This window comes from Argopecten irradians, chromosome 9, assembly GCF_041381155.1.
Source record: "Argopecten irradians isolate NY chromosome 9, Ai_NY, whole genome shotgun sequence".
Classification (NCBI taxonomy): Eukaryota; Metazoa; Mollusca; class Bivalvia; order Pectinida; family Pectinidae; genus Argopecten; species Argopecten irradians.
Window position 1 is genome coordinate 18,602,115 of NC_091142.1, and position 18,347 is coordinate 18,620,461.

The window sequence follows — 18,347 nt, forward strand, 5'->3', positions numbered from 1 at the left end:
TAATGACATTTTGAACATAGCTACTATTTTTTTAGTTATTTAATTCACAAATAAATATAAACCAGATGGATATTAAAAGTAACTATATAGTGAGAATATAGCTACTATTTTAAAATTATTTCCACCTAAGTTCATCAGCAAGCAGCACTAGAAATGCTTTTCACCACATTTTTCACAGTGCATATTTTAATACATGTACAGTTCTTTACTGCAAATGTAGTAAATGAAATAAAATAAAATAAAAAAACAAAACATTAAATTCTACATCTTTTGTAGAATAGAGAGAGAGAGAGACAGTAACAATTGTTGGTCTTAACCTGACAGCAATTTTCTTCTTTCTAAAGCAAAAGAAATATATTTACCCAAATTATTTAATTCCTTTACATTTTGTGTATTTAATAATTGAATTTACTTTAACAAGCTAGGATTTCTGACATAATATGGTTTTATAAAATTTAAACTTCATACACCTTACATTTTATAACGAAATGGAATTCATCTTCAATATCATCATTACAAAATGAACATATATAATCAGGTATATTCCTGTATCTTCCCCTCTCTATATTCAAATCATGTGCAGAGAATCGGAATTTAGATATGTTTCTCTTACTTTAATGCCCAGAATATTATTTGAATAAGGTTGACAAAAATAGTATGTTTGTATGAATTTCCTTTAGATGAATCATTTATCAAACGTATACATTCCTGTCTAAAAAGATCTTCTAATTTGAGTTTAAATCGATTTGAATCAGATTTAAGAAACGATTCCAAATCATATATATAGCCCAAACCACAATTGTTTAATTCCAATCTAGACTGAAAAATCCAGCTATGATTATTTTCTTCGATTTCTAATTTCCCTGATATTAGATAAAGAAACTCTTCTAAGTTCAATATTTACCAGTAGTAGACTTTTAGGGGGACTCACACCTTACTCACACCATACTCACACCCTACTCGCACCATGCTTACACACTGTTAGGGGGACTCACACCTTACTCACACCTTGCTCGCACCTTACTCACACCATACTCACACCCTACTCGCACCTTACTCACACCTTACTCACACCAACTCGATCAATATAAGGTGTAAAAACATAGGCACAATGATCATTCACATATGGCCCAGGCTCAGATCGACATCGTCAAGAACGCCGAGATCACAGTAACGAACGTCACACCCAACAAAGTTAATTGTCATTTAGGACTTCATAAAGAAATCAACTTCATACGAACGAAAGACAAGGTAAAGATTCAGCTACGAGAGGAAGGAAAAGCAGTAAGTGTATCTCTAGAACTTTTAAAGAGAATTTTATCATCTTGCGAAAGTTTACAGTTGATCTGTTCCGTTATCGAAAACTAATGGACAACGTTACGGATAGTGTTTCACATACTTTAAACAACATTGAGATACGACCACATTATCCATCTTTAGTAAAATGTTGTAATCGACTTGACACTTTCGTACACTGGCCCAAAGCTCGACATCACACCCCCCAACAACTTGCTGCCAACGGATTTTACTATACCGGAATTGAAGACCGTGCCACGTGTTTTATGTGTGGTGTTACCCTTAAACATTGGAATTATTTCGATGATATTAAAACAGAACATTCGAGGTATTCTAAAAATTGTCTTTTTCAACATATGCTCTATCCAATATAAACATGGGCGGTGTAGATTTTTATGATGATGATGAAAGTTCCTACTGCTGGCGACAATTTAAAGTGAGCACATTTGATGTCGACACGCTCATAGAGGCAGGGTGGTCAAACGATTGGAGGGAGGAGATTAAATACGAACATATTGGAGAACTACTGAAGATATTATCGAAATTGTGGAATGAAGGTGACTTTTATGACAATCATATTACTTTGTTATTCTAATTCAATGAACATATTGGTGCTAAAACATATTCGTAATGGAGTTTAACACAAATTCGTCAGAAGAAAGACTTCAAAGTTATCTCATGGGAAAAATAGAAGAAAAAGTCTACATGAAAATTGTCAAAAATCTACTGTGTTTATCATACGCATTTGCCACAACATCTAAAATCTCGGAATTATTTATATGTTCGGGATGTGAAGAGGGACTAGCTAACCAATTAGGACATAGCTGCGTGACGCTATCGAGTGAGGATAGACTAGACTTATATTTCGAAGAATCACTTACTCTAATTTCTCATTCAGAAGTTGACGAAAATTGGAAACATATGGTGGTACAGTCAAGAATTCCTTCTAAATTATTGTTCCTTTTACTGCAAGACGAACGTTTGCGAGACGAGAACTACACAAAACAGCGTTATTGTAATAAGATAAAAAGATACATGAAAAAAATTCAAAAAACTCATTTTTTGATATGATTTATCTACTTATAGATGGATACTGCTTCCACTCACCCAGTTCATGTGCACATGACAAGCTGCACTGATCGCCTAATAACGTTTGCCCAGTGGAATTGTGAACTTCGTCAGACACCTTATCAATTGGCCTACGACGGTTTTTTTCATGAGGATATTGGCGATTGTGTTACTTGTTACAAGTGTGGAAAAACACTGAAATATTGGAAGCATTACAACTTTTCTATCGAGTGCAGTGATTTCCATTGTGTTTTACCATACCCACCCAAGTAACATGGACGTACCTGTTGTTCTCCTCGACAAAGATTGCATAGAATCAAACAGACTGTTCAACATATTAAGTTTAGTATATGCAGACCATATTCGAGAAATCATAAGTAAACGACATTGTGATATAGCGGATGCATTTATTCACACAGATGACATTAAAGTGATTCGTGACTTTATTCGAGAGACTATTACATTGAAAATAGAACGGGGAGCACGTAACGCTTTCATATCGCAATTATGTAATGCCGAATGGAGAGTTAAAGAACTTAAAACTGAAAAATGGAAAGAAAACGTTGGTAAAATGGTGCTGTCCATGAATCGTGTAGAAAGTTGGTTTCACAAAACATTGTAATAATGTAAATAAAAGTTTGCATGGAGATTTGTTTGTCTCATTATATTTGAATATGTTGACTGAGGAGGAGCGACATCTATTAGAGGGTGTATATTACAATTTGAAGAATGGGGGTGCGTTTCTGAGTCCAAACAAAGTTCATCAAATATTGAAATCACAAGGATTCACCTCACCAGGTCTGTATAAGATTAGAAGATACATTCAGAGTTTGGATGATTATAGCTTACAAAAACCAGTCAGACGGTATTTTAAGAGAGCGCGAGTAGAAGTAGCAGGTCCATATGAACAATTTCAAGCTGATCTCGCCGATGTATCGAACATTTCCAAACAGAATGGTGGAATTCGATTCCTTCTTGTTGTCATAGATGTATTTAGCCGCTTCTTATGGGTGGAACCTACAAAAACGAAAACAACAAAAGACGTTTTAAGTGCATTTAAAAAGATAATCAAAGGTACAAAAAAACCGAAACGTTTATACACCGATGCAGGTAAAGAATTTACAGGGAAACTAATGAAGCAATATTGCACAGCCAATGGCATAAAATACATAACTAGCCATAATGAACAGAAAGCTTCGGTCTGCGAGCGTGTCATTAGAACTTTAAAAACCATGATGTATAGATATTTCACTAAATACAGAACATATGTTTACAAGGATAAATTACAAGATTTCATAAAAAGTTACAATGCCACACCACATAGATCTTTAAATGGTACTGCCCCTAAAGACGTTAACAAGGGAAACGAGGCCGATCTTTTTGCTTATATGTATCTCAGAAAGAAGAACCCCAAAAAAAGAAAATCGATTGCAACTACTAAAAAGAAACAAAAGTTCAGATTCAAAATTGGAAGTTTGGTGAGAATCTCACACTTGAAACAACCGTTTAAACGAGCCTATCAACAACAATGGACATCGGAAATCTTTAGGATTAAAAAACGTTTCCTGCGTCAAGCTATACCACAGTACCAATTAATTGATTTCCTAAATGACGTCATCGAAGGTTACTTCTATGAATCAGAATTACAGAGAGTTGATAAGAACATGGACTCGCTATTTTACATAGAGAAGAAAATCAAGATGCGTAAAGTTGGAGGTAGGAAACAGTGGCTAGTTAAGTGGCTAGGGTGGCCCACCAAATATAATTCATATGTCGATGAAGATACAATCACTAATACTACAGACGTCGATCATGACACACTACATCACAATCAGTAGTAACAAGAACAAAGAATATTTTCCTGATAATAAGCCATATCATTTTCGCACTCATTTACAATCATCCTTACATCTACCTGGACTCTGGGAGGTGGCGCTGACGGATATTTATTTAATTGGATCAGGTAAATCAAAGGAAAACTTATACGTACATTGTGATATATGTTATGGATCTATTGTCGACGGTGAAAAGGGAAGTGTCCTCCGTATGGTGAAGTCATACAAGCAAGCTAACTGGACGCAATCTTTTACGATTTCTCAGTATGTTCCTGTAAATAAAACAGAGATTAGAGACATAGAGATATATATAACAAACGATAAAGGTGAATTCCCTTCATTTATAAAACAGCCAGTGACGATAACACTGCATTTCAAGTCATATCCTTTTTACTCATGAATGTCTCAAACATGTACGTCCCTAATGTAGAAAAGTGGATGAAGTATTATAAAAACGTCACAAGCGGCAAGGTTAATCCATATGTCGATATCAATCGAGAAGTGAAACAGCATGGAAGTGGTATATCTACAAACAATAAGGAGTTCATGATTCCCATTGACGAAGTAAAATCTGAGAAAACTAAGACGGTACGCAACCTCGATGTGAATCTAGTTTCACCAACCCAGCAAATAATCGAACAAGCCATATCTGAGTTAAAAAGAAAGCAGACCGCACCTAACCATCAGTCAAATAAGAAACGTCGAACTGTAAACATCACACCGCGGACCAAGGCCAAGACGAAAATTGTGATAAAAAAGAAATCTCTTCCAAAAAAGAAATCGTCATTAAAAAAGAAACCAACATCAAAAAAGAAACCAACATCGAAAAAGAAATCTGTGACAAAAAAGAACAAAACGACAAAGTCGAAAAGTTATTCTAAGAAATCTTTACCAACATGGCTGCACTAAACGAAATTCATTTCACGGAAGCTCAACCTTCGCAACTTGCCATTTTTGAATTACCCCCAACGCAGACAGCTGTAGAGAATATTTATTACCAAGATGTTCTCCCCATCTCACAAGTCGTTGGTGAAGCTCCCATCGAATTCGTCATTTCTGGTCAGAATGGAATGGAATACATCGATCTAAAAACACATTAATATCAGTGAAAGCAAAGATTAAAAAAGGCGATGGAAGTAATATAGAGGAAGGTGAAAACATAGGACCTGTCAGTCTGTTTCTGCCCGCCATGTTTTCACAAGTGGATGTAGCACTACAGGGGAAGACTGTAGTGTCCACCACAAACCATTACGCATATAAAGCTTACATTCAATCACTGTTAAACTTTGGTTATGACGCCAAGTCGTCTCAACTTACCACACAAGTGTGGCATCAAGATACAGAAGGCGAAATGGACGACGTGAGTGTGAGTACAGGATCAAATTTGAGTCTCCTGACGAGAGCAAAACTGTTTGAGAGCAGTAAAACCTGCGACATGCAAGGTCCTCTATATCACGATTTATTCAAAATGGATAGATATTTACTCAATCAAGTCAATGTTAATGTAAAAATGTACAGATCTAAACCAGAGTTTTGTCTTGTAACAAATACAGCTAACGCTAGTTATGAAATTGAGTTTGAGAGCATATGCTTACGCGTAGCTAAAGTCAAAGTAAACCCTGCCGTTATATATGCACAGAGCCAAGCTCTGAATGTGACAAATGCAAAGTATCCCTTCACACAATCTCTGATTAAACAAATGACTATACCAACGGGTTCTTCCAGTTATACATTTGATAATATGTTTCAAGGAATGAGACCAAATTTCGTAACAGTAGGTTTTGTAAAGTCTACAGCTGCTACCGGAGATTACGGTCAAAATCCGTGGTACTTTAATCATTACAATGTTACATCTATTGGTTTATTTGTGGATGGTATTCCCGTTGGAGGCACCCCTTTAAAATTAGATTATTCTTCGGCGGGCGGTCCGACTACCATTCCCGTTCTAGCAAATATGTTTAAAACCAGTGGAAAATGGTTGAGTGATCGCGGATTGAATATTGATAGAGACCAAATATCCAAAGGTTACGCACTCTATACTTTTAATCTAGAGCCCACATTTCACGACAGTCAATACCTTACCCTATTAAAGCAAGGTAACGTACGACTTGAAGCTACATTTGGTACTGCTCTCAAAGAAACAATCACTTGCATAATCTATGCTGAATACCCAGGATATTTTGAAATCAACGCCGCTAGAGACATCATTGCACAGTCATGAACACACACCAGCTGCAATGTGCTATCGAATGTGATCCCATGATGAAAAAAGTGATTTTAGGTGTCTATGCAAGAGATCATATACCCAAAGATATAAATAAGTGGCCTACCGGTTTCATCGTAAATACAGATGAAAGCAACCTACCCGGAAAGCATTGGCTAGCCGTATATATGGAATCAAAGAGTAAAGCTGAATTCTTTGACAGTTATGGGCACCCCCCCAGAATACTTTGACTTTGATTTTCCAAAATATGTATACAACTATAAACGCATTCAGAGTCCGACTTCGAATGTTTGTGGACAATATTGCTTGTTTTTTCTTCTCAATAGATGTAGAGGAATGACTATGAAATCTATAATTAATATGTTCGATCAAAAACACACAACAAATGATAGAATTGTATATAATTATATAGAAAACTCGTTTCCACATTGTATTCACTATGATGATATCAAACAGAAATGCTGTTCTGAAATGAAATAAATGAATATATATCGTGGTATTTGGTGTATTTTTGTTCATTTCACATTGAGCCATGGAATGGTGGAGTGAAGAAAGTTTAGTAAAATTTCACACTCCTGCAACCATTATGATATGTGGACCGACAGGATCTGGAAAAACATTTCTAACAAAACAAATACTAGAACGTGCAGATGGAATGTTTGAGCAGCCCCCAACAAAAATTATCATTTGCTACGACACATGGCAGCCTCTTTTTGACGACATTAAACAAACGTTGAAAGAAGTGACATTTCACCAGGGGCTTCCAGATGGAGAGCAGTTCAAAGAATGGGCACAAATTAGTGGACATAAGTTACTAGTTATCGACGACTGCATGGCTGATGGTGTTAATAGTCCGCATCTAATGAAGATGTTTTGTGTCAGTTCGCACCACGAAAACATCACTGTCATGTTTTTAGTGCAAAATATATTTCAAAAGGGTAAGGTTATGAGAACATTAAGTTTAAACACACATTATTTCCTCCTATTTAAGAATTATCGTGACCAGTTACAAATTGAGATGTTGGGAAGGCAAATATTTCCAAGACAAACATCTTATTTTAGAGAATCATATCTTAAAGCAACTTCTAAACGTTATGGCTATTTGCTGATAGATGTAAACCCACATGAACCACAACTCAATATAAAAGAAGGATCAACTGAAATCACACCACTACGCACTAGAATATTGCCTGGAGAGGATACTATTGTATACGAAGCGATAAAATGAGAGAATTTGCAGAATTCTTTAATACTGCTTCCAAGCAGCAACAAAAAACATTTTGAAGTCATTGAACCATAAACAGTTAAAGTTTTTCATTGAAATAATCTATAACATCGTGATGGATAATATACCAATCAGTAAAAGCGATAAAAACAAGTTGATCAAACACAAATCGTTCATTCGGAAAGTATTAGCTGAAGGCATCAGTCCTCGACAGAGGCAGCGGAGATTATCGCTATTAAAAGGAAGCTTGTTGACTTTATTTGTTAAAGCATATTTAGAATGGCTAAAGAATTAGTTTTAATTCCGAGAGCTAAATACGAAGTCTTGATTAATGCAAGTAAAAAGGAATCAAATGGAGGAGAGAAATTACCTATAAAACAGAAATCGAATGATGGGGAAGAATCAACAAAAAATATAAAACAACAAATCGATGACAGCCCAGTTGATAAAAGTAATTCCACTCTCGATAAAACACAGAGTGGTGGACAATTATATGTGGAAACTACACCCCGCGAATTTATGACGCGCATCAGTAAAGCAAAGAAGAAATGGTTGTCATTCAAAGTTTAGACATACCCACATGCCCCGCCCACACTGTATAAATGCGGTTGTTTGAAGGTAAGACTTCACATGAGGTTTTTTCCGTGCACCATGGCTGACGGATTTCTTGCAGCTCTACTGAAGCAATGCGGAGAAGGGAATGAAGAAGCTAGAGAAACATTGACAGACATAAAGAGAAAACTAGACAGTCTAGATACCACGTCTAGTAAAAAGTCCAAATTACAAGACAAAACCGAAGATGTTGAAATCGAAGAAACGAATGGAGAAGAGTGTGAGACGCGTCACATAAAAATTCAAGAAAATAATAGAGCGACACATCTTCAAGGTCACCTTGCAGGTTTTTCATGTGAAATATGTGGTAAAACATTTTCTCGACGCTTCAATCTGACTCGCCATATTTCTCTAGTTCACACGAGTGGAGATAAAGAAAAAAATCCTTCAGAACGGATACCTTGCAACTATTGTTCTAAAACATTCACAAAAGCATTCTCATTAAAACGACATGTGTTAAGAGTGCATAAAAACTCACCTGCCGATGATATTTCAGAACATCGTGCGACTTCTCCGGAACTGCATACTGTATCTCCGGAACAGCGTGTGGCTTCTCCGGAACAGCGTACTGTATCTCCGGAACAGCGTGTGGCTTCTCCGGAAACGTGTACAGCCTCTCCGGAAGCGCGCGCGTCCACTCCAGAGGCGCTTTCAGCCTCCCCCGCTGCTGGACCGAGTTGGATACGATCTCCAGAATCTGCTGTAAAAGAACAGGAGGGGGGCAATGTTTTTGTGTACGACGATCATCGTTATTCTGACGAAAGCAGTTTAAATGGTGTTGCTAATATCAGATACATATATCCGAACGATGATGATGACATGGACTTGCTCCGCTTTGCAACCAACACTTCACAGGAAGTGAGAACACATTTAAAACAAAGGGGAAAGGATCTGGAAGCTATTAAATGGTATTTGTGCATTCAGGTAGAATTGGAAAAGGAGGACAAAGATGGAAACAAACAGCAGTCCTATCCACATTTTCGAAGTAAAACTTACATATTTTTTGAAAATGAAAGCTTTTCTCAACATGATTTGAATGAAGCATTTCAAAAGATGTTTTTAAGTTTTGAAGAATATATCAGAGAAGGATCAAACTGGATTTTAAAAAAAATCATTAAATTAGAAGTTTGTACTGTAAAATATTCACCTTTGTCGGGAACGTCGTACCTACCAACTCCAGCAACATTCCGCCGGCATAAACTTGTGAATGTATTGAACAATGACGAAAAATGTTTCACGTGGTCAGTGCTTGCTTCTCTCCACCCAGCGGCGGACATGCCAGAACTTGTTAATCATTATACAAAATATGAACATGAACTGAATATGAATGAAATAGAATACCCAGTTCGTATTTCGCATGTGAATAAGTTTGAAAGACAAAACGATATTTCTGTGAATGTTTTCGCATATGAGGATGGTACAATATTTCCATTGTATGTTACAAAGGTAAGAGAATCACGACATCACGTTAATTTATTATTGTTACAACGCGGGGAAAAAAACCATTATTGTCTCATAACGAATCTCAATATGTTTCTCAGCAGAACAAAATCTTCTAATAGCAAAACACACTTTTGTCAATTTTGTTTACAAGGGTTTACTCGAAATGATTTGTTAGATAATCATATACAGTATTGTTCTAAATTTGATCCACAACATGTGGAGCTTCCAGAAGAAGGTGATCAATTTTTAGAATTCCAAGATTTCAATAAACAGATGCGTGTTCCCTTTGTGATCTATGCAGATTTTGAAACTTTTGCACAAAAGATGGATTCTTGTATGCCAAATCCTCAAACGTCTAGCACGACTCCAAACACTAGGTTTGAACCCTGTGGTTTCGGTTATCAGGTTGTGTGTGTAGATGAAAGATATACGAAATCGCCCGTTGTTTACAGAGGGCCTAACGTTAGCAAGACATTCCTAGAAAATATTATTGAAGAGCAGCACATCATCAAATCTATTTTAAAACATGTTGAACCGTTAATTATGTCGGAGGAAGATGAGCGTCATTTTCAAAATTGTAATAAATGTCATATTTGCAATATGTACTTTACAAAAGATTCCATCAAAGTTAGAGATCACTGTCATTTGAGCGGGAAATATAGATCGGCAGCCTGTCAATCTTGCAACATACAATATCAATATCCCTCTTTCATTCCCGTAGTTTTTCACAATTTGAAAGGATTTGATAGCCATATTTTATGTGAAAGTTTAGGTCTATTCAAAGATCGTGAAATCCATTGTATACCAAACAACATGGAAAAATACATTTCCTTCAGTTTAGGAAATTTACGATTTATAGACTCATTCCAATTTATGTCAGAAAGTTTAGATTCATTGGTTAACAATTTAGCAAAAGGAAAAAACTCAAACTTTAAACATTTCTCGAAAGAATTTACGAAACCTCAGGCAGACCTATTACTTAGAAAGGGGGTCTATCCATACGAGTATGTAAACGAGGAAAGCAAATTTAGGGAAGCTCGATTTCCACCAAAAGATCAATTCTACAGCCAACTGAGTAAATCTCACATACCGGATTCCGATTATACGCACGCGCAACGCGTTTGGAAAGAATTAGATATTCAAAATCTAGGAGACTATCATGACTTATATCTAAAAACAGACGTGTTGTTACTTACAGATGTGTTTGAAAATTGTAGAACAATGTGTTTGAATTATTATGGATTAGACCCCTGTCATTTCTATACAAGTCCTGGTCTAGCTTGGAATGCTGCTTTGAAAATGACAGGTGTGCAATTAGAATTACTTACCGATCCCGACATGTACCTTTTCTTTGAAAATGGTGTTCGCGGTGGTATATCCATGATATCCAACAAATACTCAAAGGCTAACAATCCGTATATTCCTGAAACTTACGATTCATCAAAACCGAATACGTATATTTTATATACCGATTGTAACAATCTATATGGAAAAGCCATGATGGAGCCGTTACCCATGGGAGATTTTCGCTGGGTTGAAAAAGTAGAGGAATTTGACATAGATAATATTTCAAAAGACGGAGATATGGGCTATGTTTTAGAAGTAAATTTAAGTTATGAAAGTTCATTACACGATGATCAAACAGATTACCCCCTGGCGCCAACCCGAAAGAAGGTTTCCGATGAAGAGCTATCTCCATACAGTAGAGAGCTTTGGAAGACATTAAATAACAGTCACTCCGATCAAACATTAAAAGGTCGCGTTAAAACAGAAAAACTAATTCCAACTCTAGAAAATAAAACAAAATATATATGTCACTATAGGAATCTACAACTCTATTTAGAACTTGGAATGAAACTCACTAAAGTTCATAAAGTTCTAGAGTTTAGGCAACATCCTTGGCTGAAACCTTATATTGATTTTAACTCCCAAAAGAGAGCCGAATGTGAAAGTGATTTTGAGAAAAAAAATTTCAAGCTCATGAACAATGCTGTGTTTGGCAAAACAATGGAAAATGTTAGGAATAGAGTCGATAGGCACGAAAACATTGATTTGAATCGCCATAAAATGGATTGAATCGACATGAAATGTCTTTAGAAACGAAAACATTAAATTGAATCGACGTGAATTGTCGTTAGGCAAGACAACATTAAATTGAATCACCGTGAAATGTCGTTAGGCAAGAAAACGCTAAATTGAATTACCGTGAAATGTCGTAGACACGAAATCATTAACTTAAATCACCGTGAAATGTCGTCAGGGACGAGAACATTAATTTGAAACTCGTGAGATGTCGTTAGTCACGAAAACATTAAATTGAATCGATGTGATATGTCGTTAGGCGGGAAACATTAAATTGAATCGCCATGAGATATCGTTAGGCGGGAAACATTAAATTGAATCGCCATGAAATGTCGTAAGGCGCGAACACATTAAATTGAATCGCCGTGAAATGTCGTTAGGCACGAAAATATAAAATTGAATTGTTGTGAAATGTCGTCAGGCACGAAAACGTTAAATTGAATGGCGGAATTGCAGACAATCAAGAACCATATCTGTAAAATTCTTATTCCTCTGGTTAAAATAGTCTACTTCAGCAATCGAGCGTTACCTGTACTAGCAAGTTCCAGACAAAAAAAACATTTCATCGGTATGAATGTTTGCACTTTTCTGAACGGACTAAGGAATGTCAAGAAGGTAATATCACATAAATTGTCACTCGAAGAACATTCACAATGTCAATTATTATTTCATCTCGAAACTATAATGTTACAAAAAAGGTAACATAAATCAAACAATAACAGGTACATGTAACAACATTAGAATGGGGTAACTAATTATCATCTTACAACCGATATTATAAATATTCAGAGACATGCAGACATTGAACAGTGACAATTTTACAGAGGGGATAAAAAACCCGATTGTGTCTTAATTGACATAATACCTCATTACAGATACCACATCTCAATGAAAATATGTCTCTGTGAAACTTACACTTAACAATAAGTAACTGACTATACTATAGAGGGTTATATGAAACATATAAATTCATATTCATATTCCAAACAAATCTGCTATATAAAAATAAAGATGAATACATTTTGAACAAAGATAAGCATTTTGTCATGCGAGAATTTTGACAAAATTTGCGCCATTTATATATTTCTTTTAATATTGTCTATTTATAGATAAAACAGCAAAAACAATAACAGGTAACAACATTAGAATGGGGTGATTAAATATCATCTTACAACCGATATGCATCAATATAATTATTATATGACTTTAAAAAGAGACATGGATCAGTGGTAATTTTACAGACAATAAAAACATTTGATCGTGACAAAATTAGTCGACAACATTTCGATAAAGCGAACACATTTCAATATTGCGCTGTGAAACTTATATGTCACAATATGTCACATACAATGTTACATGGGGTTACATGAAACATACGAAATGATATTCCAATCAAATCTGCAATACCTTTGATTAATTTAAAAATTTAAAAAAGATAAATCTGTTGTCACGCGAGAATATTGACAAAGTATGCGCCAAATATCTTTCTCTTAGAATTATCTGCATAAAAAACGGCAATGTAATACAAAGTATAGGAATTAGTTGATAATATAATAACACATCGCCAAGCTAATAGAATTCTACAAATTATCAGGATATTATTTATCAATCAACATACAAAAACATGCTTTACAATAGAAGAAATGAACATGGAGTAATCAACAAAATGGTGCACACATAAATATACATTGTCAACCCAGTTAACCCGACACCGAAGGAGGTCACAAAAAATAATATCGAAGTCACCTTTCATATCCAGTAAAAATCAAGAATCTTTCAAAGTAATAACTAATGGAAGACAATGGCAACATACTTGCATAAAGTACTTAACAAAATACAACAGAAAACATTATTATGACTTCGATAACAACAATACATCAAAGCATAGCCTAAACATCTACAACCTAACATAACACACGAGCACGAAAACAGCCATGTAACACAATTATAAACTTAAACCATATTATGTTCCACTAATTGTTTTTCAAAAACAAAGTTATTTACATTAAGATTCCAGGGATTTCACCTGCGCATTCACTGTCTGATGATTCACATGTCGATATTTGCATTTGTTGATATATTCAGGTGTAGATTTATTTACGGAGATATAAAGAGGGTTTGCGGAGATATAAAGAAAGTTCGTGGAGCTATAGAGAAAGTTCATGGGGGTATAAAGAAAGTTCATGGAGGTATAAGAAATTTCGTGAAGGTATAAAGAAAGTTCATGAGGGTATAAAGAAAGTTCGTGGGGGTATAAAGAAAGTTCGTGGGGGTATAATGAAAGTTCATGGGGGTATAAAGAAAGTTCGTGGAGGTATAAAGAAAGTTCGTGGAGGTATAAAGAAAGGTGATTGGGGTATAAAGAAAGTTCGTGGGATATAAAGAAAGTTCATGGGGGTATAAGAAAGTTCTTGGAGGTATAAAGAAAGTTCATGGGGTATAAAGAAAGTTCGTGGAGGTATAAAGAAAGTTCGTGGAGGTATAAAGAAAGTACATGGAGGTATAAAGAAAGTACATGGAGGTATAAAGAAAGTACATGGAGGTATAAAGAAAGTAAAGTATAAAAGTACATGGAGGTATAAAGAAAGTTCGTGGAGGTATAAAGGAGTATAAAGTAAGTTGGGTATAAAGAAAGTTCGTGGACGTATAAAGAAAGTACATGGAGGTATAAAGAAAGTACATGGAGGTATAAAGAAAGTACATGGAGGTATAAAGAAAGTACATGGAGGTATAAAGAAAGTTCGTGGAGGTATAAAGAAAGTACATGGAGGTATAAAGAAAGTTCGTGGAGGTATAAAGAAAGTTCATGGAGGTATAAAGAAAGTTCGTGGAGGTATAAAGAAAGTTCGTGGAGATATAAAGAAAGTTCGTGGAGGTATAAAGAAAGTTCGCGGAGATATAAAGAAAGTTCGTGGAGGTATAAAGAAAGTACATGGAGGTATAAAGAAAGTTCATGGGGTATAAAGAAAGTTCGTGGGGGTATGAAGAAAGTTCGTGGAGGTATAAAGAAAGTTCGTGGAGGTATAAAGAAAGTACATGGAGGTATAAAGAAAGTACATGGAGGTATAAAGAAAGTTCATGGGGTATAAAGAAAGTTCGTGGAGGTATAAAGAAAGTTCGTGGAGGTATAAAGAAAGTTCGTGGAGGTATAAAGAAAGTACATGGAGGTATAAAGAAAGTTCATGGGGTATAAAGAAAGTTCGTGGGGGTATGAAGAAAGTTCGTGGAGGTATAAAGAAAGTTCGTGGAGGTATAAAGAAAGTTCGTGGAGGTATAAAGAAAGTACATGGAGGTATAAAGAAAGTTCATGGAAGGGGTATAAAGAAAGTTCGTGGAGGTATAAAGAAAGTTCGTGGAGGTATAAAGAAAGTTCGTGGAGGTATAAAGAAAGTTCGTGGAGGTATAAAGAAAGTTCGTGGAGGTATAAAGAAAGTTTGCGGAGATATAAAGAAAGTTCGTGGAGATATGAAGAAAGTTCGTGGAGGTAAAAGAAAGTTCGCAATGGTATAAATAGTGGGAACATTTCATGCCGCGAATAGTTCCACTTTAAAAATATCATGATATCAGAGATTTAAATAGTTATTACTAAATAAATCTCTGGTGACATTACCAATTTCATACCATATGCTGATTCGTCAACAATCTTCTAATCTTCTTCACTGTACTCTGTTGTGAAAGTGATAATGATAATATGTTTTACGTTCATATACATGTTATTTAACGTAACGCGAGGATAATATATATAATATCTTAAGAAAAAATCAATATTGATAGCAAAATTTCACTATTACATACATGTACTAGTATAGAAGCATGCAGAGATATCATATTTTCATGACAAAAGTATTGCTCAGTTTCCACCAATATGAGGTTATGTGTGATAATATTCAATATCGGCCTTGAACTTCCGTCATGCTTGCCATTGTTAGAATATTTCCATATTACAATATATCGACTATGGAAGTCGCCTTGGGTCAATATTGTTGCTCCACAAATCCTTATATCGACAGACACACAAATAATCGTGAATCAATGAAGCATAAACAATAATATAAATAACTAGATTTGATCGCGATCAAAACACGGGATTTCCACCTATGTAATGATATAAGTAATGTTAGCGAACGGACGATTGCTTGAACGAACGGGCGATGTCACTCAATATTAATCAGAAAGCGTTTCTTACGAAAGTAGTCTGGTCCAACTGAAAAACAGATTAAGGGGAATCCCCCTTTGGGCAGAAGATTTCATAGAGATGTAGCAGGGCTTGTAAATAGTTTGTGCTTTATGGGAATATATATGGTGTCGTGGTCCTGTGCTAGCTGTAAGAGTGCGTGTGTATCTTGTACACGTAGAGCTGTCGTGCACAATATGTTATTGTATCGAGCGCCTGTGTTGTGTTCCGTCTTCGTATTGGTCGATCGTGCATGTATTGTTATAGTCGGGTATATATATGGGTGTTCTATCCATTTCATTGCGGTGTACTGAAGGATTGAGTTCCTGAACCTAATAGGTTTTAAATAGAGGTGGGTAATAGGAAGCAGGAAGGGGACATGTTTATAGGTATAGGGTGGTAGGGTTGTAAGTGGGGCATGGAGGGGTTGACGGGGGATATATTGTAAATATATGTGTTAGTCTCGTCGTTGTTGGGCCCTACGTCTTGCGTAAAATATCGTGTAATATGTCATTATAAATAAATATTGTTACGTGTTAAAAGTATTTGTCTCGTTTTCCTTCACCGGCAAAAATCAAGCAAAACCCTACGAACCTGGGTTGAAACACACAGGTAGGGAGCCGGGTGTAGTTTGTAGTTATTAACAAACTGGGCCCGTCTCGCTCCTATTACAGAGAGGTGAATATATAGGAGCCTGCTGATTGGATATACTCAAGGTACATCAGTTAATGGTTAATGTGTGGATCGGGCAATACATGTAGATGTAAAATTTGTAAAGAATTTTGATAACTTCATTTAACCTGAATAGTAGCAAACGTTAACACGGTCCTCTATAGGTTCTGTGATCTCAAAACGGCCGGGTAGTTTCTCAAATTTAACCGGTTGTGTTTGAACATCCGGTGTCACAGGTGACAGCTCTGCCACACACATATAAGGTTTTTAAACCTCTCGGTTATTGGGTTTGTGCATTACTTTTGTTGTTTGTTTGTTCAAATGTACGTCCTATTAACAGCTAGGGTCACGTAAGGACGGCCTCCCATGTATGCGGTGTAGCTACACATGTACGTGTATGTGCGCAAACACGTGTACATTGCTCATATATACGTGTACATGTAGAACTTAAAACATCCCGAAAAGTATTCAAAACTAAATGAAAAAAAGACCTTCGAAACGGCCCGTGTGTAACGAAGGTTAAGCCCAGGACAAAATTTTAACCCGGCTGCTGATTGGATTGTTTGATTCTGAATTTCAAAATCAAAAATGTATTCTGACAGGTAATTATTCCTTGATAACCGTGATATAAATTTGGAAATTCAGATTGAGATTTAGGTTCAAAATATCAATTTTGATAATGAATAGGTAAACGCATTCAGGTTTTTTTAAAGTGCAAAAATTCTCCATTTCTTATAAAGATCTTGGACCAATGCGGAATAACTCGTACGAGTTTTAGTATTAGAGGATTATCTCCCTTTGGTGACATCATGTAATCTCAACTAATGTACAACACGTATGGTGTATCAATGTAATTGATGTATGCACTACAAAGTATACTAGCTCCGTACGTCATGAGTACGACCATGCAATCACAACAGATTGAACTACAATATAAAAGAACACACAATTCTTACTTCATTTCAGAAATATATAACTTAGACATTTTACACACTTTACAATTACAATAATCGGATCACATGTATACAATACATGTTTATCCGTATATATTTCATATTTTAAAAATATCTAAATTATAATAATCACATTCAAACCATTTTCATACTGGGAGAATAGAATAATGTATTAACCAAGATAAAGAACAAATACTAGAACAACCGAAAAGCAAGACTTACCAAAATTAATGAATTTCTCGACCGGGAAAACGAAACGTCCAACCAAGCACAGGGACGAAATTCAAATATCCCGATATACAAAAAGATATTTATCAAATACGTTAAATTGACCACACTGACCAATCAAACAACTTCGTCAATGTCCGTAACAGTCACATGTCCTGTCCGTCATAAAAGTCCGTCAGTGAACACTACTAACGGGTACACAAACATATACTGTACGTACATACACATATAGACAAACGCAGCGCTCGCGAATATATACGATATATTACGCACGCGAGTAAAACACGGCACGGCATAGATACATACTAATATTATTATTCACTGCAAATTATATATTTGCAAATATTGAAACATCTTTCAAATACACTTTTATACCACTTTTATTTATTACATAAATTCACATAAAATATGACCCTACTACATACATACAGGTTTAAAGGCGCTGATACGTCTCGCGCAGGGACAAATATAAACTAAAATTTCGATTTTTGATGTCCAATATCTCCGCCATTTTGAATCTTATGACCTTGAAATT

General features: G+C 35.6%; 1 long non-coding RNA gene across 1 annotated transcript; it reads right to left on the reverse strand.

Moving 5' to 3' along the window:
* Positions 1–35: 35 nt before the first annotated feature.
* Positions 36–14,335, reverse strand: LOC138331692 (uncharacterized). Its single transcript, XR_011209716.1, has 4 exons — positions 8,739–14,335; positions 5,198–5,284; positions 4,355–4,471; positions 36–3,381 (listed from the first exon to the last, which is right to left on the reverse strand). It is a non-coding gene; the product is annotated as an uncharacterized lncRNA (long non-coding RNA).
* Positions 14,336–18,347: the final 4,012 nt, after the last annotated feature.